Here is an 18,757-nt window from a genome sequence, read left to right on the forward strand (position 1 = left end):
AGTCCGGCAGTATCCAAAATTGAGAGGCTTTGCAAATTCAACCAAAACGTGAAAGCTAGTTTATTATCACTATGCAAAAGAGACAAAATGTCTAACATACACAGGGATGAGAAACGCAGAAAGACAGTTTTTCAGTGCTGTTTTCATCTTAGTTTTGGATGTAATTAGTACTAAGGTGAATTACCCCCCCCCCCCCCCCTAGACACACACACACACACACACACAGGCCCTTCGAAATACTTGGCTTATCCTTCACCAGTGTTTCTCACACTTGGTGACTGAGCAGACACCGCCAAGTGAAACGCTGGCGTGTGCCCTCCTGACACGGGACCGGGAAGTGTCACGAACCGCCCTGGCAAACCCAGACCCCAAATCTATCCAGGGAGTGCGTGAGCTCCCTGCTCCACCTAACACGGGAGGGCCCAGCCGCTCACCCTCACACACCCCAGCGCCCTTCCTCACACCCTTACACACACGCCCTTGCCTTCCCGCAGACACACGGGTGACCTCTCACGCACACACCCCCCCATACGCGCCCTTCCCCTCACGGGCGCGGTCGGTCGCAAGCGTAGGTGACCCCCGCAGGCTCTCCCGCAGGCACATGCCCCGACTCCCTCACACACGCACTCACAGCCCGAACTCGCACAGCACTCCCGGGGCACCTCAGCGGCCGGGCAGGCAGGAGGGCGGGCAGGTGGGGGAAACGACACAGGCGGGAGGGACGGGGGGCGACAGATAGAGGTCAAGCAGGGGGACGACATGCAGGGGGAGGACAGACGGGGGGGATAGGTGGGGAGGATGGGCGGAGGGTGGGACAGGCGGGAGGGGGAACGGGTAGAGGGACGGGGAAACAGGCGGGGGGGGGGCGGACGGAGGGGGAGGGTGACAGGCAGGGGGAGGGTGACAGGCAGGGGGACGGGACAGGCGAGGGGTGGGGTGACAGGCTGGGGGGGGGACACAGGGAGAGGAGGGGGGAACAGGCAGCGCCGCGCGCGCCCCCTGAGGCTTGAGCCGTTTGCTCCGGGAGGCGGGGGAGGTACTCGCGCGCCATCCCTCGCCGCGGAGGCCGCGCGCGCGCGCCGGGGAGGCGGAGGGAGGGAGGGAGGGAGGGAGGGAGGGAGCTGAAGGGGGGACGGAGGGCGGGGGCGTGGGGAACCGGGGAGGGGGGAAGGAGGAGGAGGCGGAGCGCGAGCGCGTGCTACGGGCAGGCAGGCCGGCGGCGCGCGCCGAGCGGCAGGAGCGGCGGAGCTCGCGGGGGAAGCGGCGGCAGCTGCTCCGGCTCGCGCTTTCCCTCCGCCAACCGGCAGCTCGCGCGCCCGGGTTCGTAGATGGGGCTGAGCGGCGGCCGCTGAGGAGGGGAACAAGGAGAGGGAGCCGGTACCAGCCGGTGAGTTGCGGTACCGGCGAGGAGGTCGCGTGTTTGGTGCAGGGGGGAAGGGTTCCGTCCGCCCGCTTCTTCCTCCCTTCAAGCCGGCGGGGAAATGGTGGGAGGCGGGATCCTACAGCCAGCCCGGCCGAGCTCCTTGCCCCGGGCCCGGGCCGCCGGAGCGGGGCGCGCTGCCCGGTGGTTGGAGCTGAGGCGCCCCGTGTGCGTGTGGCGTGAGGAAGAGGGAGGGAGGGAGGGAGGGAGGGGGGAAGAGTCGCCAGCCCGCAGGTACCGGTGCCGGGCGGGCCTGCGGAAAGGCGAACATGGCAGCGCCGGAGTCGGGAAAGAGGGATTTTTGCCCCCATAGCGAGGATTAACCCTCCTCCTCCCGCCTCCAGATGCGTCCCCGGGAGACAAGCTCTTCATCTGCCGTTTCGGATTATCTACCCGCCCACCCTCTTTTCCCCCACCCCCTTCCCGGTATTTTCTCTCCTCCTGGAGATTATCAGATTTCCCGCCCCTCCCTCTTCGGGATCCTCCGCTTCCCCCCTGCTCCGAGGGGATTATCTCCCCCCGTTCTCTGCCGGATTATCCCCCTACGGTTTGCTGTCCCTGCCCCTCCCTCCCCGGTTATGCCCCTCCGCAGCTTCGCATCTCGGGGATTATCTGTTCTCCCTTTGGAGTGATTCCTCCTCTCTTGATCTCTGCCCTGGCCTTTCCCTGCTTCTTTTCCTCCCGAGGAAATCATCCCTCCCCTTCCGTCTGCCTTTGACTGGGGAAAGGGGGGAAAATGTGGGTGCAATTGGGTGGGCTGGAGTTTCCAGTAGTGCTGTCATCTCCGTGGTCTCTGTAGTAGTACTACAGACAAGTGGATGTAGATGGTAGGAGAAGCACCAAGGATGTAGAAAGCTTGTGGTAGAGTTCATCTTGCGGTGGTGTGCTCCATGTGGAGGAAAATATCTGCACCCTTTCTGCAATGTTACAGCTGTTGGTGGAGATGCTGGTAAAGGAGAGCCCATCTGGATCAGTGCTTTGGAAAGACACTCACATGCATGGCTGGGAGATGGATACCACGTTAAGCAGAAACTACACCAAAATAATAAAAAAAAGCCAACAGACTCCTAGTTTCTTTGAGGAAAGTACAACACAGAGTAGTAGTAGCATAATATAAGTGAGAAGGTGCATGGATGACATTGCTGCTCTCCAGGGGTCAAAGCTGACTTGGATAGCTTCTGACTTGGCTTTCAAGGCAGTTGGCTTAGGCTATTGCTCTGTGCTGAAGCGTAAGGAGGTCGGAATATTTTGCTTAGGTGCTGGTTCTTATGTGGTTCATTACCATCAACATGCTGGCAAATTAAAAATGAGTTTGTTCTTAAAGAGGATAGATAAGGTTTATCCCATCTATTTGGCTCTTCTATAGGTTAGACTATTCTCGTTATTTCTGGTCTTAATGAACATAAGATTGCTGGAGGAGAGTTGAAGATCTTTTGACCATCGTGTGGCACAAGGCCCATGATTTTATCCATTAAACTTTCTCTACTTGGCTTTGAGAGGAGGAGGGGTTGTGAGAAATTGTAGAGAGGCTGGACAGCTATAAATAGATGTCAGACTAGAGAAGGCTTCGAACAAATCTTAGCATGCTGCTTCTGAACAGATAATGTCTGTTAAACTGTTAGGGTTGACACTAGCATCATGATGTTTCATTTTATTTCTGCTGAGGTGGTTGGATTTTAACACTTTGGCATTTGACCGGATCATGCAACATCGGTCACAAAGTTCTTCTTAAAAATGCCATAGAGAAAATTCTTCTTTAAGTAAAGGGCTGATAATTGTAGTCTGGCTTGAGCTCATTTTGATGTCATTTTTAAGGAGTTCTTCAGAGAAATCTTTAAGTTCTTCTTCCATCCCTTGAAATGCTTTGATTTATGTTCTGGCTCTCATTTTGTTTTTGAAGTACTGCATTATATAGATTACCTGAGATCCATGTTGCTGGGAAAAATCTGCAGTACTGAGGCACGGTGTTATAATTCTGAGGCCATTGTTAATTTTTTTATTTACTTGCCTTTTTAGATGAGACACTTTCCTACTCTCTTTGCTGCTGGTTTGTTTTTTTAGTGGAACCTCAAGGTTCCATTAAGGTTTAACCAAAAGGGTGTATAGACTGCTGCTTTGAATTCTGGAAGCTTGCATTTATTTCAGTTCCTATGGATGAATGCTGTTTCAGCCTGTCTCAAAAAACTGCTTAATATGGAACGTATTGACAAATATACTGTACCAACTATGTGGAATGGTGTCTGTTCTGATGCTATATTAGTGGGCTAACTGTGCATACTAAAAGTCTCTAAAATAATTGAAAAGCTGTTGCAACATATGTGCAGTTGGACTTTTCTTGAACTACCTCTCAATGCTTTTTTTTTTCTTTAAATAATGGAAGCTATTAAGTTAAATCATGGCTTAATCACATATGTTTTGTTTTTTAAAGAATAATAAGAAAGGAAGTAGAAAAAGCTTGACCAGTGAATGTGAAGGAGAGTTAATGAAAGCTAATAGAGAGCATGCATGTCTGCAAGAACCCAAACTTCTGGGATATTTATTTAAAGCATAAAATTTTAATCTGATTTTTTTTTTTCTCAGTTACTGCGTATGCAAGCCTCGGGGAAATAGGAAGGAACAGAAATCTAGGCAGTAAAACTTACTACTTTTGGCATTTTTAGTTGATGTTTAACCACAATAAAAGCAGGAAACCCAAATAATTTGGCAGGCTTTATTTTGAGTTGCTAGGTATGCGATCTGGCATTGTCGTCAAACACTCAGCTTCTGAGTTAGAATCAAGCTCCAGGTCCTTGTGTTGGATATTTCTACATGCAAAAACTAAGGTCAGTGATCTGGGGAAAACTTTAGTACTGTAAAGACAAAAGAGTCTTTAGCATGAGCCTCTGTGTACAGTCCCTGAATTGTTTTATTTATCTGTAGAAATTACTTAGAGTTTGAATGCACTTTTGTAGAAGTTTAGTGTTCTGCTTTAAAGCCATGCTTTCTGCTAGAGTTAAAAGTGAGTTAAAGTTTTGACGTGATGTGTCTGTCTGAGGCTTTTCTGAGTGCCCTTTGATCCACTGTGCAGGACACGGATCTGTAGATCACTGAATCTTTCCTTATGATGTAGAAGAGGGAAAGGAATCTGTTTGGGAGGCAGGTATGCATTTAGAATTATAATGTTTCTGGTAGTACTTGAGGTGTTGCAGTCTCCATCAGATGTTGAATGAATTATACTGTCCTAAGATTTGACAGGATAAAAAAAATCACACAAGTTTAAATAAAATGTCCTGTTGTATTCTGTGTTTGAGGTTAAAATAGATAATAATTGACTCATCCTGGTTTGAGTGAACTGGATGAGATAGTGATCCAGTTACTAGATGAGGAAAGAGTATTTGCTGCAGAAAGAATACCATAGAATGGGCAGGTGGATTCTTGACACTTCGTTCATCTGAACTTGCTTGAAGAGATATTAATGTTTGTTCTTTTGAGGAAAAGTGAGGTAGTAGAGGCATTGAAGTGTAGGGAGAAACTCTACTTAACAAGTCAGACAAGTTACTGTAATGGTACAAATTACGCAGTGTAAGTTCTTTGAATTCAGTGCTGAGGTAAACTGGAATGGGTTTTACCTTGCACATGTGGTAAAAGACTGACTTTTTAGAAATATCCTGCATTTGGAGTGGCACAGACACTTATTGGAGCTAGTTGTGTGGAAGTATGAAGTAGAATATGATGTCAGGTTTAAGTGGGAGTCTATGAGAGGGAAAAGTGGTTTTACTGCCCTCAGCAATAGGAGCAGCTCATAAAGGGTCCTGGAGAAAAGTAAGTTTAGTTCAGGTTGACATGTGAGAGGCAGGCTGAAGTACAGGTGTGCCAGTCACAAGTACTATTAGAGGAACATTTGGGGAGAAGAAGTTAAGATAATTTTTAAGTTAAGGTATTGTCTGATTCCATGGATTGGTATAACCATGTGCAGTTGTATCTCAGGTTATGCTGCAGCAAAACTGTTGTCTGTTTCAGTTGGATAAACAAAACATTGTGATGTTCATTTCCTATCTTGTGAATTAAAAATTACTATTTTTCATAATAAAGCAAACCTGAATTATTTAGTTACTTCTCATGTAATTTCTACAAGAATAATGGTACAAAAAAGAGAAAAAGAGAGGCTAGGAGAGGTATTTTTCCATATCAAAACATTTGCATTCCTATTTTGGGTTAATGAGAGTCTTTAAAATGATGGTGAGTAATTTCACAACCTGCATTAAATATAAGATTTTAAAAATGAGAGGTTATTCTCTTATGTTTAATTATTTTCAAGGTCTTTTTGCTTAAGAGCAAAAGTGTTATATATTGGGAATGCTTCATATTAGGTTTTATGAGGTAGTTATTTAAAGAACTACTGCTAGCATTCAGGTCTCATTAAAGCATGGTGTAAATTAGCAAGATATTGAAATTGGATATTTCAGATCTTCTGGCAACATATAATTTTAAAAATTACTTGGGTGTATTGTTTTAAGAGTATTTAGTCAATACTTAGTCAATTTTGCATTCTGACAAGCAACTCTGAGAGTTGGAACGTCTTGAAATCTGTGCTGACAAATGTCAGTGTGGTTCCATAAAGGTTTTTTGGGTTGTGGAGGAAAACAATTCTTTGCAACTTACAGAAAAATTGTTGTTACAGTTTGTTTGTATCCACATCTCAAAGGATCAAATTACTGTTCTAGTTAAATTCACTTTTCCAGGATGTAGAGACACACCTGTTGGTTTTAAATAAGCTTAAGCCTTTACACTTTGATTCCAGACATTTTGTCAGGTTCATTTAAGCCTCTCTTGGTAAAATAATGTCTTCATTCAAATGTTACCTCTGTAGTTAGAGTAGCCACTCAGACAGTTTTGGTTTAGTTTTCTTATTAAAAGCCTTGTCCAAAAGCACTGGTCCAATGTATATTAATGAAAAGTTAAAGTGATAATTTTATGTCTCTGATAACACGGGATGGAGAAAAGTAGATTGAGGGTACATGGAGTAAGTACACTCAGGGTAGAAAGGGTAGAGCTTTTTCTTAAGATGAGTAACACAATGTAGTGTAGCAGTCAAGTAAATCAATTTGTAGGAGAGTGAAAGAAAAATGTATCAGCAACTCTGTTACTACATTCCTTGATACATGAACAAAAATATCTGGATTCTATGTTAATTCTTTAGTTACCAATACTCTGTTTAGAGATATGCATGCAGCTATCATGTGAGAGGTTTTGTATGTAAAACATCTCAACATCTTCTTATGTGACAATTAATTTTTTAAACAAGTCAGCCTTTATATATCTTCTTATTAAAATTCAACCCAGTGCCTTTCCTGATCCACTGTTGAAGTTTACAGAAGTCTTTTTGGCAAGATGAAACTGCTTACACAGCAGAAGTTCTGAAACTAGGAAGGCAAACTGCAGTCTAGTGAATGAAATGAGTGAAAAGTTTATTTTGCCTTTCCCAGCAATTCCAGCTCTCTGTATTGTGAACTATTGTGTTGCAGCAAAGCACAATGTTGCTGGACAGAAACTGCTTGAATGATACTAAGTTTACCATGGTCAAACTGTTCTTACAGCTTCACTCGTATTTTCCAGGTCACTGGAACTACAGAAGGAAGAGGTGTAATTAACAGTTGAAAATTCAGTTTATACATTCCTTGGTAAAGAACATGTAGACAAGGAGAAGTTGCTAAGTGAAATAATGTTTCACTAAGTGAAACAATGCCTGAATGCAAATAGCATAGATATTCTGTCACTATTACCACATCTGCTGGTACAGTTTTGCTGTTTACCAAATTTTGTAAGCAATAGCAAAATAGGATGAGCAGTATTTGATTTGGTCAGTCCTGATCAGTGAAGCTCTTCTGGATTTAATCTATGTAGTATTAGATCAACTTGTTGCTTGATGTAGTTGGCATTTGTCATGCGTGATCTTTCCTCTGAGGACAAATTCTTTGTGTACAGTGCTATGGGATATTTCAAGCAGCATTCAAGTGAAACTTATTTATCATGTGAAACACTAGTGATATTTGGGCTGGCTGTGTGATTTTGATTTCATTCTTTCATACCTTTCTCCTGAGTGGCCCATGTCCTGTGTAGATAAAATTTAACCTTGACATGAACCTGTTGCATGAGAGGTGTCCATCACCTCTCATAGTTAGTCTCATAGATGTCTTGGCTCAAGAATGATGAAATGGACACACTGTGTTTGAGTCACTGTTCTTTAGAAAGCAAGATAAGCTGGTAACCAGTGTTACTGAGTTTTACCAGCACTGCTGTAACATTAGCTGGTCACATAGATGTAGTGACTATTCTTGAGTTGCTTTGGCTGGTGGTTAAGAACACTCATCCTTTTGCTGCTGCCTGCAGGGATCGCATCCATTTCGTGTTACCATTGCCAGGAGGAAGAAATGTTTGGGCAGTTTCAAGGGCACACAATAAATACGTTAGAAGAGACGTTAGAAAAGGGGTATGAGAGCACTGAAGAACTAGCAATTTAATTGTCTATTAAGCTTTACACATAAATAGACAGAAAAAAATCCATCTATATGTCTGTTCAGCCCCCTCAGCTCCCAAGATGTAGGTCTTAGGGTTCAAGACATTGTTAGAAATCTTTCTGTTGGGATGCGAGAGTAAGTGGATGTGTACACTGAAGAGAAGGGTAAGAGCCTTTGGGTGTTGTTAAAATGTGTAGAGTTGTGTTTATTTTACTGTTGTCAAGTTCCGAGTGTCAGCTACAGAAGCGTGCAGCAGAGCCCCTCCTGTTCTCAGTAGAAACGTAGCTCGAACGCTCCCTCTCGTGGTTACACAGTGACATCGACTGGGGAAGTGCTTGGGGAAGCCGCAAATTCTGCTTTGGATGAGAGACAGGAACGTTTTGTATGAGTGCCTGCTCACTTAGCTGTGGACAGTAATAAATAAGCTGGTGTCACTTAATAAGTAAGTAGCTGAATGCATTAGAAAGAAATCCACTGTAGCCAAAACTTGATACATTTATAAATTTTGGTCTAGCAATTGAATAAAAAGTGAATCTCTCATCCAATAGTCTGTTGCTTGGGGAAGTCATTGCAGTCTACTTGCTGGGACTTTTTGTGCCTGGAAGAATGCATGTTTGCTCTTGAAAAGACTTTCTTAGCTATGAATTTAAGTGTACACATTGAACTGCAAACAGCACAGGCTAACTAAACAGCAGCAGAATTAAACAGGTACCAAGCTTACCATTCAGGTGTCAGTCTTGGATTTCATGCAGTTACAGCTGAGGAAAGCTGTAAGCAGCAACATAAAAACTGTTGAACTGGAGTCTTCAGAAGAAGGTACTTAATTGGTACTAATGAATATGAAGTGCAAAATAAGAAGGTGGACTGTACAGCAGCAGGACTCATAATAAAGTGGAATTTCTCAAGATGTGTTGTTGTAAGTTGTTTGAAATTTCCAGAAGTGAATGCTCCATACCTGATTCCAAGGTCGTGCTGTTGTTTCTGTTGAGCTCTGGCTCCCAGTAAAGTTCTTTTTTGTAGACAGGACATAAGGTTAGGCCTTGTTTGACCACACGTCTCATTTACTAATGAAGCCACCAAAACTGCTTTGAGAAAGTTTTGTATCATGGTGAGACTGATAGAATGGTGCTGCTCGGTCTTGTTGTTCATTGGAGATGTTACATTAAAACACCTTATGTGGACTGTTAAGTAAGTTAGAGCTGATAATATAGTTTTATTTTTGTAAAGTAATCTCATTTGTAAGATACTTGTAAAAACCCTATATATTTATATATAAACTTCAAGTGAAACCAAGTAGGAGTTTTTGGAGTTATAGGGATTAGTCTAATTACAGATTGTTAAGCACTTTCGCAAGAAGTTCCAAAATGCTCTTAAGCTACTTGACTTAAAATGGGTGGACGCTATATAGAAAAGTGGGACTTTATGTCCATTCATGCTTGCCACCTGGTGTTTTAGTCTCAGATATGTGCACATATGTTTACCACCACCAGAAAAGGCTACTAAAAAGAATTTGTACTTTTGTATGCAAAACTATTTTCTCTGTATTCATCTAGTTATGAAACTTTTATGCATTAAAAAAAAAATTAAAAAATCATCCCATGGGCCTCTTTACCCCAGGCATAAGTGATTTTACTTTACAAATATAATTACTGTACTTCCAGAAGGTAATCTCTCTGGACAGCCATAGACTAGTTTGAATTAGATTACTCTGTTTTTTCCTCCAGGGTGAGTTAATACATTGAATTTTATTTTTCTGTAATTACTTCAAAATTCAGATAACTTTCAATGATTACTAAGAATAGTTACATTTTAAAGGTTAACAGTCATGCTTTTTATCCTGTAACTTTTATTTTCTTCAGGTAGATATCTGCTCTACTCCTAGAGTTTATGTTGGATTCACTTAGTCTCAGTTGTAGAGTTTCTTAATATGGAAATACTGGAAATATTTACTTAATAAACAGAGAGTAAACACACTAAATCTTTCAGTTGTGACATTTAAGTAAGTCTAGCTAGAGCAATGCTTTTGTTAAATCTCTATTTCCAGAGTTCTGCGTGAGTAAAACAAATTACTACATTTTACCTCTGTTTAAAATTTTTGGGACAGAAAGGCAATCAGACAGAAATAAACAGGAGCAGAGGTAGTCTTGGGAGATACCTTGGGAGATACAACAATCAAGAAAATGTTTTTCCCATTTTTCTGCATTAACTTCATCAGGAAGAGCAATTCTCTGTGAACCATGGTGGAACACCAATTCCAAAATGCAAATACTTTCATATAAATGGCCTGTTTCTATTTGGATTTTAATTTTTACTTTTATTTTAAATAGTATCTATGCACTTAAGCATTAGATTGGAGAAATATACAAAGATGGATTTGTAACTGAACCTCATTGTTTAGGAATATAGTATTGTTTTGAAATGGACAGGAGGAAACCTTTGGTGTTGTGAGGTATCAGGATATGACTTCTTGTTTGTATTGAATATAAGACTAGCCAGAGTGTCTGTTGAGACAGTTCATTTTAATTCTGCAGTTGGCATCTTTTATCACTGAGCAAGATTATATACTACTGTGAGATTTCTTTGTTAAATGCAACGCTAATAGGTAAAATTTCTTTCTTGCGTTGTCAGCGAAGTCCTGCAGCCTGGCTACATAGCACTTGAGTCTATCTTTAATATTGTTAATTTTCAAATAATAAGAATTGTCATTGGGTTAGACCAAAGGTCCATCTAGCTCCATATCCTCTTTCAAACATGCAATGCAACTTCTGAAACTGTTAAGATTATATCAGGAGCTCTTATTAACATTATGTCTGAGCAGATTTTCAAGAAGACAAAAGAGATGGATGTCTCTTGATGAGAACATGCTGGGGTTGGAAAATGCAGTGTCTGGATAGCCTTATTTCAAGAAGGCTATCATGGTCCCTAAGTGCTTAGGCATGATTAGTAAAGAAAAATGGTGAAGAATTCCGTTGTTCTCGTCTGCAACAGTAGCAGAATCAAAAATTTAATGTGGTATTCTCATCTAAAATAGCATCTTATGTAATTGCCCTGGGCCTGCACATTAACAGCTTCCAAAAAGATCTGATTGCTTTGCAGAGATTGAAAACTAAGTAGAATGACTGAAAGGCATAAGATTGAAGGTCCACAGGAAGTCTGTTTGTAGACAACAAAGATTTGCCACCCTTTATATTTCTCTGCTTTTCTACAAGTCATTAAGGAACCAATATAAATGTGAGAGAATGCTTTAAAAAAACAGGTACAGGTAAGCAGTTTTGGGTATGGTTACCTGCAAGAAAACAATTTCTACCTCCTAATACTGCACTGAAGAAAGATCCTGCATCAGGACCTTTCTGTTGTTGGATGTTATGTTGCTTAATGTCAAGATAAAACCCATTTGAACCGAGTAGAGTTGTTACCACTAATGGGTTAGAGCCGGAAGTCAATCCACTAAATACTCTTAAAAAAAAATAATTTTTTTTAAAGTGCCTGTGACTGTGTACATATATGCATACATGAACATATAGATAAAAAGCATTTGTAATGAATTTCAGTATTTTATGTGTTGAGTGGATGTGTTTATATATATACACATATATATGTATCTTAAAAAATGTAACACCTGTAAGCAAAAACACCAGCAACCATAAAGTGTCTAAGAAAGCATAAAACCAAAGAAACCATATATGATAATTTCCTCAAGTAATCTCCCAGAATCCAGATATTGTTTCTCTTGAAGACGTTTTGAACCAAATTAGGTTTGTGGGTCGTTTATGTAATTTGTATTGTGTGCTTTTACTATTCAAGCTGCTTCTAATTTAAAACTGGTCTCCATTTATTCATGTACCAGTGTTCATATAGATATATAAATTGCTACTGTGCACTGAAGAGCTGTTTGATGAGACATGAGAAACTCTTATCCTTTGACTGGATTAGTCTTTAGTTTCTTTAAATAATTGACGTGGATTTTCTCTGGAGCACTTGATAACCCAGATGCGATCTGTGTGTCATTGTAGCCTTCTGTGAAGATTGAGCCAGTACTAGCTCTTGCTTTGGTAATAAGTAGAGCTGGTGTTAAGTTTGCAGCAGATTAACAATTATCCATGTATGTACTTGAGGAAGCATGTCAAAATGAGCAGGTTATCCACAGACTGCTGTTTGATTGGCTACTGTTCCCTACTGCGTAATGACAGAGAGCAGAAATAGATGTTTACCTCCCAAGCTCTCCAGAAATCTGACTTCTGCTGTGTGACATGTTCCATCTGATCCCATTTTCCACACAGACACAGTGTAGGGTGGACCTAGCCTTGGCCAAGATCGTGGTCTGGCTTTAAAGGTTCTTTTGCCCTTGGCTTTGTGTTTTAATAAACACAGAAAGATACAGTGGTGGGAAGAACATTTAAATGAAGAACATTTAAATGACTTGAATTTTGTGTTGGTTGATCATAAAGTTCTTTGAACGCAAATGTCTGTGGTGAAAAAAATGATCATCCGAAACTAAAGGAGGGGCTTCTAGACTGGCAATAGAAATATTCATTTCAAGTCAGACTGACAGTATGGTAACCTGTGCTTAGAAACAGATCTTGTTAATCTGTGAAAATACACATAATAAGGAAACGGTGATCTGTCTTAAAATTCTATGATTAAAAAACATTAATCCCTCTTCACATTGTCCTATATGTGTACTTAGAAGTGGGAACAAACTGTAGCAATTAACTCACCTTTCACTTACTTCAGTCATTCTGTGGATAGCGGTTTGTTTTATTCTGTATCACTTGGAAAACACTTCTGAGTTTACAGTAATACCCAGTGACCTTTCAGTTTCTTGGTTCAATCCTCCTGGTGCAAGTTAGAATGATGGAGTTAGGACTTCTAGATCATTGTATCAAAAGTGAACAGGAGATGTATTTTGCTCAGTGAAATCAGCTTGATAGGAGACTTTTAACATTCAAGTAGCTATTGCCCTATAGAAGAGTTTCTGTGACCTATTGGAAGCATGATGACAAGGACCCAGAGAAGTGTGAAGAGCTTTTTCCTTTTAGCGTTTCAGTATTTCATCTTTTCACACTTCTTGGTAAGAGGTTCTTGTGATTGATCTCTTCATCAGTAAGTTGAAGAGGTGATAAAGAGCAGTGTCCAAATATATTTTTCTAAAAATGTTTAAAAATATTTTTTTTCAACGTTTCTTACAAGACTTTCTTACTACCTTTGAATAAAAAGGGTAGTTGCTAGTAAACCCCTGGCTTGGAATAGGTGGAATGTAGAATTTCTCAGGCTTGACCTAAGTTGGGAAGTATATGAAAGTAAGCAGTGCCATTACCAAGAACTTGATTTTGACTTTTTGGAGTGGTCTTTCTTCTTGGGATAAGAGATTCTGATAGTGGTAGGCAAAGCAAATAATTTGGTTGTGGTTTTTTTTTGTTTGTTTGTTTGTTTTGTAGTTTAGAAATAAAACAGTGCTAGAGTTCAGGAAGAATTGACCAACTTGTCTCAAATTGCACCAAGAGAGCAGGTCTTCCTCTAATGACAGGTATGTATTGCTAAGAGAAGTAATGATGGTATATCTGACTTCTGTTCTCAAAAAATAGGTATACTTTGATCTTCTGATGTCTTGAAAGTGGTGCTTGAATAGACTTTTCTCTTGCTGAAGAAATAAATCCTATGGAAGAAAATCCTTTGGAAGAAGAAGTGCAACGTGTGTATACTTGTATAGAAACAAGAGTGAAATTTACCAACGGTAAATTTGATATTATTTGTTTAAATGATGCCCCAAAATACTCTTGTGCATGTGAAGATGTTGAAAGCATCATAAATTTCAGATAATATTATCTAGAATTACTGTACTTGGTTATCTGTGACCAAAATTAGAATCCTGCTAAAGCTTTTATTACATAGCTCTTAGTGCTCATTGGCAGATTTTTACTGAGTTAATAAGCTGAAGAAAGGCAAAGGAAGTGGAGTGTCATCAGGATGCTAGATTCAGACCATCTTTTAAATAGAATTTAAGCATACAAGAAGGATCTGTAAATGTCTTTACCACAGATCGTTTTTGATCAAATTAATCATCCTTTTAATGTAACTAAGCCACCATTTTGGTTTTAATCTCTACTCTGCTTTTCAAGCAGTTTGGAAACAGGAGGAATAATTTTCTTGTGTAAACAGAAATAGGCAGTGAATGGAAGCACATTGGAAAAAGTCTTGAGTATAGAATCATAGAGTATATAGGACTATGAATAACCATTTGTGAACAAAAGGGTTTATCAAGAGTTAGACTGTGGCATTTTACTGTTTGTACTTAAGGAAATATATGCAAGTACAACTTGTCAGCTTCTTTTGAGGGAATCTGAACATACAAACCTCAGAATGAGGTTTCAGAATAAGACTTTCATTCAAGTAGGTCACTTCCTTTTTAGCTTTTTTTTGGTCTTCTTCCCAAAAGCTACTTTAATAGATACTTAACTTTGAAGTCACTTGGACTACTTACCTGCTTGCAGCTGAGCATATGGCTAAATCACTTAAGTAAAACTTTATCAAATCCCACTTCTCTGTAATATTGTCTAACAGAATTTTTAAGGCAGTTGGCTGAAAAAGGAGCACAATGAGGGGCAAGTTGAACCCACTCAGCTTTGGGACCTCCCTCTTTTTCCTGTCAAGGGAGGGCAGTAGTAAGCATCATGTCATCTTCCAGGTGGAAGTGACAGGCTGTATACATGAAAACAGGTGTAGCAGGTGGCAGTCCCTTTTAAACGTTGCCTCTTCAAGCATGGAAGAGTTTTAGTGCTAGAAAGTGTGCGTAAGAGACAGGCAAGGTGTGGGCCATTAACTGGAGCATGCTGTAAGACATCTGGCATTTTTTTGTTTTCCATCTGTACCTCTCTCCTTTTGCTATGTCTAATTTTTCTTACTTCACCGTAATGTGTTGCCTACCATTTTTTTTCCTTTTATCAGGACATTTAAAAAAAATTCGCTATTACCTAGTTTCTCAGGACTTTTGTGCCTCTAATTTCTACTCTTGTTCCTGTTTGGAGAGGTGACCAGCTTTTCTGTCTATGGTACTGTTTAAATTTAGGTTAACTGTTGCTTGTGGTGTATGTACACGCACCTGTGTTACAATGGCTTGTATGATTTGGAAAGTTACAAAACAGGTGACTGAAAAAAGTCATGAGAGAGAATCTGACACTAAGGTGATCTTGAATTTCTGCATCTCGGTGGTGATTAAACTCATTAAAATATCCTTTCCACTTGTCCCAAAAATATAATAGAAAAAAGATCTTCAAAGGACTAAAATCAGCTAGTTCTTTTACTACAGGCATCTTGTACAAAGTATCAGAAATGCTATGTCTGTAAGTTTGTGTGGGCTGCTTTTGTTGTAGTGTGTGTCTTTTATCTAATCCATTTCCTTTCCTCAAAAGTCATAGAACACTGTGTGTTGCATCAGCTTTGTTGTTAGGTCTGTAGATTGAAGTGAAAAACTGTCAGGAAAGCAACGATGTCTCAGATGTATTTTGCAGTGATATTTCAGCGTTTCAGATTTATGGCAGAGTCTTGATGCTCTACTCAACTAACAATTTGTGCTGCACTATGCACTTCTCTTCTTGTCAGTTTGTATTGGTTTTATCTGTCATACCAGATAACCTATATCCACCTGTTCTTTGGAAGCGCCATAATGGAAGAACGAGACTGGTAGAATTACTTTACTGATTTATTTATTTTATGAAGTCTGGAACTTAAGATAGTCTTCCTGGTTCTTTAAATCAAGGGAAGTCTGACATATGTGCTCATACAACATTGTATGAATGTTTCTTTTTCACAAAAATAAACCTGTTAAGTTCAGGTATCTGTCTGGAACAGGAACTGTCTCCTGAGTGATGGACTTGGTTAGAGAAGAATTAGGAAAACTGACAGAGAGTGCTTTTTCTCTAAGTATTTGTTGAAAATCCTTTAGGGGAATGGCTCTACAGTTTCCTGCTGTTAGTCAGTGTTGTCTTCAGAATGGATGAAAATATTTTTTGGTTTGTGCTTGAGTTGTGACTCTTTCCATGTGTTACACTACCGAATATGGGACATTAACTACTTTTGGTTTCAAGATCATATAACTGTCTTGGGACTCACATTTGACATTTGTCATACAGAGCAATAGTATGTGGGTAATTTAACTGTGTTATATGTGTTTAGGCAATCAGTAGATTTGTTACTGCTTAATTATCCCTGTGGGAATAGATAGATGGACACCTCATAAGTTTAAAGAGCTGTAATATCCATTGGTACAAAACTCAGTTTATTTTAATGAAAATCTGAATGTCTGTTTCTGAATCATAGTTCACCTGTGCAACAGGTTAAGTTTGGGTATATAGATGTCCATTTGCTTCCTATACTTCTTTTCCTTCTTGTAGTCAAGTATGTATGTATAATATAGGTCAAGAGGAGTCATGGAGACAGAGCAGGGGTTTACAGCTATTCCCAGAGCAATAAAAGTGTAATAGGTGTATGAGACCAGGAAATAAGAACACTCTTTTATGTACTCTGCTTAAAGATGTTCAGTATGCTAGCAATTCATTTATTAAACACAGGAAAACTGCAGTTTTAAGCACATGTGAAATTTATATAATTGCATTGTGAATTTAAAGTACCTAGAATATAAATAAAAAATTGTTATTAGACTACTTTAATTCCCTACCCTCTCAGCCACAATTTAATCCTTTGTTTTATCAACATGATGCACGCTTGACTGTATCTTTTTCCTTCATAGCCCTTGATGTGCATTGTTCTGGACAAGGGGATGGTAATTAATTTGTGAAATGAATTCTTAAATACAGAGACTTTGTGTCTTTTTTGAACTTCTGGCTGGAGCTCATTCAAACCAGTCTCTCTGGTATTAATAAGCAAGTGTTGATTCCTTCTTTGTGAAAGCTGCCTTGTCTGGTTCTGAAAACTTATGCTCAGAAGTGATGGGGTGTTTAAATCCTGACACTGTATTTAGAAAAACAAACTCTGCCAGAGTTTCTGCAATTAAGAAAGCTTCTTTCATGTTTCAACTGCTTCAGTCATGAACAGGCTGCTTGGCTTGTGACTTTTTAGTGTTCTGTTGGATCCGTCCAGGGACAGATGTTTTGACAGTCTACCTGCACATGGTTTACTTTAGATCTGTTTCCTCAAGCTTTTTTCTCCTCTCAGGTGCAGCAAAGGGCAAGCTGAGGTCCAGCATGCTACCTTGCAGCTTTGCATGTGCATGTGGCTGTCATGTAGCTGATTTGTCAGTCTCTGTTAATGTAAGAAAGTGCAAACTTGGGCTGCATCAAAATCTCAGTGGCTCTTTGAGGAGAGCCATCCCACCAGATTCTGTCCTAAGACTTGTGCTCACACCACGTGACAAGTGGAATGGGTCCAGATATGCTGGGAGCCACGTTGACAGGCAGGGTATCCAAAAAGTCAGAGCAGAATCAAGATTTCACATGGGTTTTGTGCATGTCTGCAGGAACAATGTACTGGAAAAGGAAAGAAATTTAGCTTATTATTTGGAAGGACAACTGAACTCATTGATTCCCTTTTTATCAAGAGGAATTTACATTTTCTGAAAATGCATTCTTAGCCTGTGTTTTGTTTCAGACCTTTCAAAATTATGGGGAAGAATGGGGCAGTTTAAATTCACTGCTGAGTTAGCATGAGCCAGTGACTACCTGTCTATTTGAGTCTTACTACCTTGTGTGTGCTGTATGACTTATTTGCTGAGATAGCACTTGTTTTTTCTGTTTCCACTAGTAGTGAGTGTCATGAATGGTTTTTTTTTGACCTTGTAACACAGAAAATGTTGGATATCTTGTCATTTCAGAAAAAAACATCGTTTTCTGAAGTTTCAAGTTCACTTGGGAACTTGAGGGTAACTTGTGGGCATCTTGTGTTAAATTATTCTGCTGTCTTAAAGCTAGTTGTATCCAAAGAACCAATTTATCCATAGGGAGAGTACATTGCTCCTTTTTTACGTGTCTCTCAGGCCCAGTACTCATTGGGTAAAGAGGAGTTTAATGGGGAGTATAATAAGCAGAAACTACTATAGTGGGACTGACGACTCTTAAGAACTCCTTTACTGTGATGAGGCAGTCCTTCTAACTGCCACACTGAAGATGGTTGTCAAAGCAATCACTCTTTTCCAGGTCAGGACCTAGAGCTGATAAAATCTTTTTGTGTGAAAGCTGAAACATGGAATTATTTATCTATTGCACTGGGATCCCAAAACTGGAGCTGAGGCAGGACCATGATCTGTAACCTGCCATTTTTAGTTGTACAGAAGAGGACTTTTAATAGACTATTTTTAGTCTTCTCCACTTCTTTTCTGTTGATGGCATTATATTCTTAAGAAATACTGAGTAACTAACTGGGCCTAGAAGCTTGTGTGAATCTGAGAGATTCCATTGTCAAAAACCAGTGAGGTTCTTGGCTCAATCTGGTACTTGGCTCAGTCTGGTACTGCTTGTGCTAACATCTTTCTCTCTTCTCTCCTCTCACTCCTTTCTCTGAGACCCCCAGGCAGTGAGAGAAAGAATAGAGCAATGGATTTAGGTCACAACCGAGAGACTGTGGCTTTGGTTTTTTCACCATAAATGAGATTGAAGAGTATTAGAGTATGAGATGTATGAACTGCTTTTAAAAAACGTCAACTGAAGTTTGAAATCTGTAAATATATTATTTGAAAATGTCTTTAGTATTTCCCCTATGTAGACTTTCTCATGTTTCAGATGCACTCAAAAGGCTAAGTTCCATCATGGTCAATATTTACAAGAACATATATTATAAAGGATATATTGAAACAGAAGTAAAAGTATTTCTAAACATTTATCTGTTAGAT

General features: G+C 40.1%; 1 protein-coding gene across 2 annotated transcripts in view; it reads left to right on the forward strand.

The window, feature by feature from the left end:
• Positions 1 to 1,153: 1,153 nt before the first annotated feature.
• MPP6 (membrane palmitoylated protein 6) overlaps positions 1,154 to 18,757 on the forward strand; it is a 59,792-nt gene continuing 42,188 nt past the window's right edge. Inside the window, exon 1 of one of the 2 annotated variants that reach the window (XM_030445391.1) lies at positions 1,154 to 1,387. The gene's annotated coding sequence lies outside the window, so the exon portion shown is untranslated. The remainder of the gene's footprint in view (positions 1,388 to 18,757) is intronic. The other variant, XM_030445390.1, reaches the window with a different exon arrangement.

The sequence above is a fragment of the Calypte anna genome, chromosome 2 (assembly GCF_003957555.1).
Source record: "Calypte anna isolate BGI_N300 chromosome 2, bCalAnn1_v1.p, whole genome shotgun sequence".
In the NCBI taxonomy this organism is placed as follows: Eukaryota; Metazoa; Chordata; class Aves; order Apodiformes; family Trochilidae; genus Calypte; species Calypte anna.